Genomic DNA, 6,000 nt, shown 5'->3' on the forward strand with positions numbered 1-6,000 from the left:
ACTTAACATGTTGTAGGAATTCTCAGCATTTCAAAATATACATTTGTAAAGGTCTTTCTTTTTACCTTGTAAGCAGATGTAAATATTTTAAAGTTCTACTGAATTTCCTACTTCTGTGTATGACCTTTGGTCTTTGGTATGATCTTTGGAATTTGTTTCTGTAGTCTTTCTGTGCATACATTTTTTTAGAGTTTTTAGGTAATCTTTTTTTTGTGTTTTTAATTCTGTTGGTTATTAAAAAAAGGAAAATAAGGATGGAAATAAATAATACGGTATTATACCAATTGTAAAGCTATGGAGAAAAGAAAAAGAAACGTAGAAAAAACAGTCTTTAAGAAATACCTAAGTGGGAAATGAAACTAGCAGAGCAGAATCCTTAATTTGGGGTAATGATTACATCTATTATTTCATCTATCTCCAGATTAAAATAAAAATAACCATAAATAGTTCAGATATTTAACTTTACTCTGTGACTGCAAAACTTGAAACTTGACAGCCAAATCCAATTCTTTGAGTATCCAGGCCTTTGCTATTTATCATAAATTTTCAAATTCACTAGGAAAAGATTCTACTTGAGCTTGTAATTCTAATGCAAAGGCTTTGTTCTCTTAATAGGGGATTTTTATTTTACATTGTGTAAAGATTAGTGTTATGTTACTGACTTAGCTGGAGTCAATCCCGATGTGTGCAAACAAGAGGAATTTGGAATGGTTGAATGAGGTTTCATTTTTACAAGTTGCTTAAGGATGCTCTTACATTTAAACATGAATGCAATAGTCTGCTAGTAACACACCAAAGTGTTTGGTGTGATCAGGACAGAATGTTTAATAGCTTGCAAAGCTGAAACTTAATGAATATCTATTCATGCTCCATTGCCTACATACTCCTGTAGGCATTTGGAATAAACATACTGTTGTGAGATGTATTGTTTTATGTAGACTCTTCTGGTTTATCATGTTTATCAATTACACTGAAGTTTGGGTGTTTGACTTCTCAGGTTATGCATTTTGGTATTGTTTCTTAGGGATTCTGAAGAGCACTTGCTGTCTTTGCTCTGGAAAAGAGTTCAGAGCAGTAGTCTAGTTCTGATCATCAATCATATCTGCTCTCTGAACTGATTGGAATTAAAATTAATCTGATTATCTTTTTTTTAATGCTTACTTTTAACAGATATGGATTTGTTGGCCAGAAGAGATGAAGAAGAAAATATTTTTTCTTTGGTGATGAACCCATCCTGTGGTATAACTACGTCTATTCTTTGTACTTTGTCTCAAGCAAAAACCTCAAGCACAGTTCAGGGAAATTGCCAGGTTAGTAGCTTAGCTGGTCCAGTTCCCATCAGAGAAGGGCTAAATTCAGCATTAGGTTGCTCAGGGTTTCATCCAGTTGAATTTTGAAGGAAACGTTGAGGAACCAAACTGGAAGTTTTATTTGAAAGAGCCTGTAACTTGACAAGTAAAGATGACAATCCTCTACAGTGTTATAGGAGACAGTGTTTAACATTTTGCGTTGGTCTATGTCACCCTTCCAACTGAGTTGCCTGTGCTCAACAGGCATCCTCTGGCTTGTAAGGAGAACTCTGACTCTAATGTTGCCTATTGAGAAAACAAAACTCCTTCCTCCTTACCTTCCATTCTGCCTCACTTTACACTTCCCTGATGTTAAACTGAAACGTTTGAAAGACTGTAATTATGTATCATTCCAACCGTTACCCTTGATACTGGCTGTTAATAAGTGATGGCTTGGATTTCAGCTGTCCTTGGTGTCCCCCATGGCAGGCAGGCACGGACCAGGAGCAGCCAGGCACAGCACCTGAATCTGGTTTTCTGCAGCTCTTGCTGGGAAGTGCCTCTCTGGGCCCCAGTCCAGCAGCTCATTCCATGCTGGCCAAAGGCAGAATCACATAGATTTAGCAAAACTGCTGTCGAGGGACTCACTCAAAATAAGTGCTTATATTTATTTCCTCCAGAAGGCCAGCTCTCCCTTGTAGGGTTTAAGCTTTGGAACGTGAATAGCCATCATAAAAATTTCCCCATGCATTGCCAGCCCTATATAACTGAGATTGTAATCAGAAAAGGGTGTTGTTGATACATCTTTTGAAAATGTACATGCTCAGAAATATTCCCTTGAGTAAATACATGTGTTTCTTTAAAAGCATTAATAATGTGATGTACAATAATTTTCTGCATATGTCCTATTTGCATGTCAAATATGTCAGGACATAGTCAAACAATCTTTGGGAAGGAAGTGAGCATGCTGTAAAGACCTATTAATATCAGCTCATCATTAGATCTTTAACATGTGTTTTAAGTAGCTTAGTACAACTGTAACTAATTACACAAATTGTGGCTAAGCAGTAATCACATGTGCATGATTTAGCCAGCTGTGTTCTATTTCATTCCTGTGGTCATTAGCAGATGCTTAACTTGATTAAGGAAAAAAAAATGTACACAGCATGTTATTTGATGATTTCAAACTACATTCAGAATCAGAATATAATTTTCTGAACAGGAAATTAGAGGGACTCTAGAAGCTCTCTTTTCTGGTTGATAGATATTTTTTGCCCTCTGTTGACTCTTATAAGGAATTTTTCAAGTATTTTAATCCCCTTAAAATTGACAGTGTAAAACCACACCAAAACTTGCACAAAGTGTTGTTTGAAAGAATTACACAAAACTTTGAAGTGGTTACTGACCCTTTGAGTCTGATTCAGCTCTGGATCATTTAAAGGATTGACTCCATTTTAAAATTGATGCAAGCAAGCACAAAATCATTTTGTTCCCTGCTGTTCATTGTCCTGGGCTGGTTTCAAAGCAAATGAGCTGTAACTCAGACTCACAGGTCAATAAGATACTGAGCTCTCTGGTCAAGGAAGGCACTTAATCAAATGCTTAATTTAAACATGTAATTAATTGACTGTACTTTGGGGGGTTGAATCAAGGAAATGTAAGATGCTTTTTATTAACTCTTCTTTCTCTAGGCTAAAAATCAGATTATGTTTTTGTCTTGAAGATGAAGGCTTTGGATGCTTGCGTTTTGTGTCTCAATAGTCTCATGTTAGTAATTATCTTGGCAGTATTATAAGATGAACTGTAATCTGATTTCATGACTGTGGTTTATTTTTTTGAGACTAAAAAGAACATATGGTATGGAAGAAAGTAGTTTTTAAAAGGTTTCTTTCATGAAGTTGCCTAGGACTTGGACAAAATTTAGCATTCAAGGGAATCCAATAGGCAGTCCTGCTAGCTATGCTAATAATTTTCTGCTGCTAGTTGAAATATGTAATTCAAAGCTGTTATACTCGCACATTTTGTGACTGCTCATTTCTTGTAGCTTTGCTTTAATTCACGTGCTGTGACCACTAGATGGCAAGAGCACTATGCACGATGGAGGGAAAGAAATACACATTATCTGTAGGCATAAGGCTTTTTTCAAGTGCTTTAAAATGAAACAAGATAGATATTAGTGGTAAGCAAATGAAACAGCCTTTATATTGCTCAGACACAGCCTTGGAACTTTTTCTCAAGATTGTAAGTGCAGTTAGTATGTTCATGCTATTGAAATCTAAATATGCCTTGGGATGGGTAACTTTATTTTGGAAGCCAGCCCTAGTATTGAGCCAACATCCTGATGAAACTCCTGTTATAAACTTTTAATCCATTTAAGTTCCAGGGGTTTATGAGGTGAGTCATGCTGAAAACACATTATTCTAAATACCTACGTCTTTGTTATTCTCCCTTTTGTAATTTGCCAGCTGGGGATTAACTAACAACAGGTGTGCACTGTCCCAAATGGATAAATTGGTTTTGCCTGGGGCTGAGTGTAGAGTTGTGCAGCTAAATAGAGATCTGCTCATTGCTGGTCTTAGTAATGTCAAGAGATTCTGTATTAGAATCAGAGTAGGAATTAGCAGTGTTTGTTATGGGGTGGAACATAAAGACCTCAATTGTTGCTGGGCTTGGAACAAAATGTGCACCAGGTGTAAAGCAGCGCTGCTGTGAGGATTTTCAGAGAATTTTGGTGCTGTTCTTACCTCTTCCTTTTCACAGTAAGGAAAAGAAAGACCAAGTACATAATATTGGTAATTTGATTGTACTTAAAATTGGCAAAGCTCCTAGAACTGCACTTCTATATTGCAAAGAAACTTGTAGTTCATTAACCCCTCTCTTTCATGCAGCCTTACTGTTATGAAGAATTACTGGAAAGGTGGTCAGGATAGATTGTATTACTAATAAACTGTTAAAAATACAATCACCTTCTTCCCGTATTGCCATTTAATTGTGAACAATTTTTAGAAGTGGTACTGGTACCAAAAAAGCAATCCATGCCTATTTATTGGTAATAAAAACATGATTCCAAATGCATACATGGATATTGTTGGATTGAGCCATGCTGAAGTTTCTCTGTATGGGCATGTTACAAGCCTGCCTTCTCCTCTTATGTTCAGTTGCTGTTCCAGGAATGGAACACTGCCCACTCCTTGTTTCTCGACACCCACTGGCCAGTGACAACACTAGCAATGCTTTCCAGAAAATGCAGGGGCACTGATGGTTGATGCTGAGCAGCGCAGATCTTGGGAGCAGCCCGTGGTGGGTATTTGTAATCCTGCCTGTGCAGCCTGGCGTGTGTTCCAAGGTTGTCTCCCCAGCAGACCCAAAGCAGCTGCTCACAGTCACGGTCCCCCGCTGGCTTGCAGAAGCGCCTGAGGAAGGAGGTGATTTGGGGGGCTGTGACTGTTCTGCAAAGATGGGAAGATGATGATTAGATTAGATTGGCAAAAGGCAGTCATGGAGGTTTGGATGAAAAGGATGATTGATTAATCGCAGGTTGTCTGAAAGGTGATAGCTCTAGGGTCAAAATACCTCACTTCCAGTCCCATTGAGATTGGGAAAATAGCATGTTTAGGGAAATCAGAGTGATTAAGAGCGGTTCGCAGCTTCTGATTAACTGGCTTCATTGACGTCAGCTCAGTTCCTATGAATTTCCTGAAAGTTTGGCTTGTCATTCCTCATTTCTGCTCAGCTTTCTCATTTGAAAATCAAATATAGGGGCTGTATCACAAGGAGTGGTCGTAGCCTCAGGGCAAAGGGGTGTGGGATGGTTCAAATCCACCCGGTTCTGGGCGGGTTTGCTCTGGGACTTTCTGGCTGCATCCACACTCCAGCCCTTGGTTTGGGTCACTGCTGGGCTCCACCCGTGGGCTGTAAACCCTTGACCATTACTTTATTTCACGTTTTTCGGTTCAAAGTGTCTGAGCTAAGCTGAGGGCTGTGCTGCAGCTTGCCTGAGTAGCATTTGCAGGGAATGGGAGTGCAGGTGGCTGGGCAGGAGCAGAGGGCGGATCGGGCTGGGCAGGGTTGCGGCACAGGGCTGGGGGTGGATGGACACCTGGCCTTTAAGGTGGGTCCTTGCAATGAACTTTCCTCGGGGTGCAGCTCCACTTTCTGTTGAAAGGTAAGGTGGCAGCAAAGGGGATCCTGCATGTGAAGTGGCAGGGGTTATGTAGGAGATGGAGAGCCCTGGGATCCAGGAGTGACCTCAGGAGCTTGTTTGTCATCCTTACCTGAAGTGTGGGGAGAAGGAGGCACTTGACTTCTGACAACAGTGCCGTGGGCACTGACTTTCCATAGGGTTCTAGGGCAAAATCCTTCCATGCTATCGAGCCAGTGAATTACTAGAGTTACAGGTAATTTACTAGGTAAGAATTGTTTGGGTTGTGATTCAATACAGACTTTGCAGCTGCTCAGTTGTTTCGCCTCTGAGGAAAAAGCATTTTTACTGTTTCTTTTGTCCTTTTCACATAAGGGCTATAGGTTCAGCTGTTCCTGGGGATATTTTGAAACTAACTGCTCTGGAACCAGAGAATCCAGTTTCTGGATAGAGGAGATAAATCAAGTTGCTTCTATACTGCGTATTACTGCTGGTCCACCCTAGAATTCACTGAATTAGATATCAAGAATTAATTTCAGGGTTTTTAAATGTGTTCTAAATATGTTAGAT

The sequence above is a fragment of the Vidua chalybeata genome, chromosome 16 (assembly GCF_026979565.1).
Source record: "Vidua chalybeata isolate OUT-0048 chromosome 16, bVidCha1 merged haplotype, whole genome shotgun sequence".
In the NCBI taxonomy this organism is placed as follows: Eukaryota; Metazoa; Chordata; class Aves; order Passeriformes; family Viduidae; genus Vidua; species Vidua chalybeata.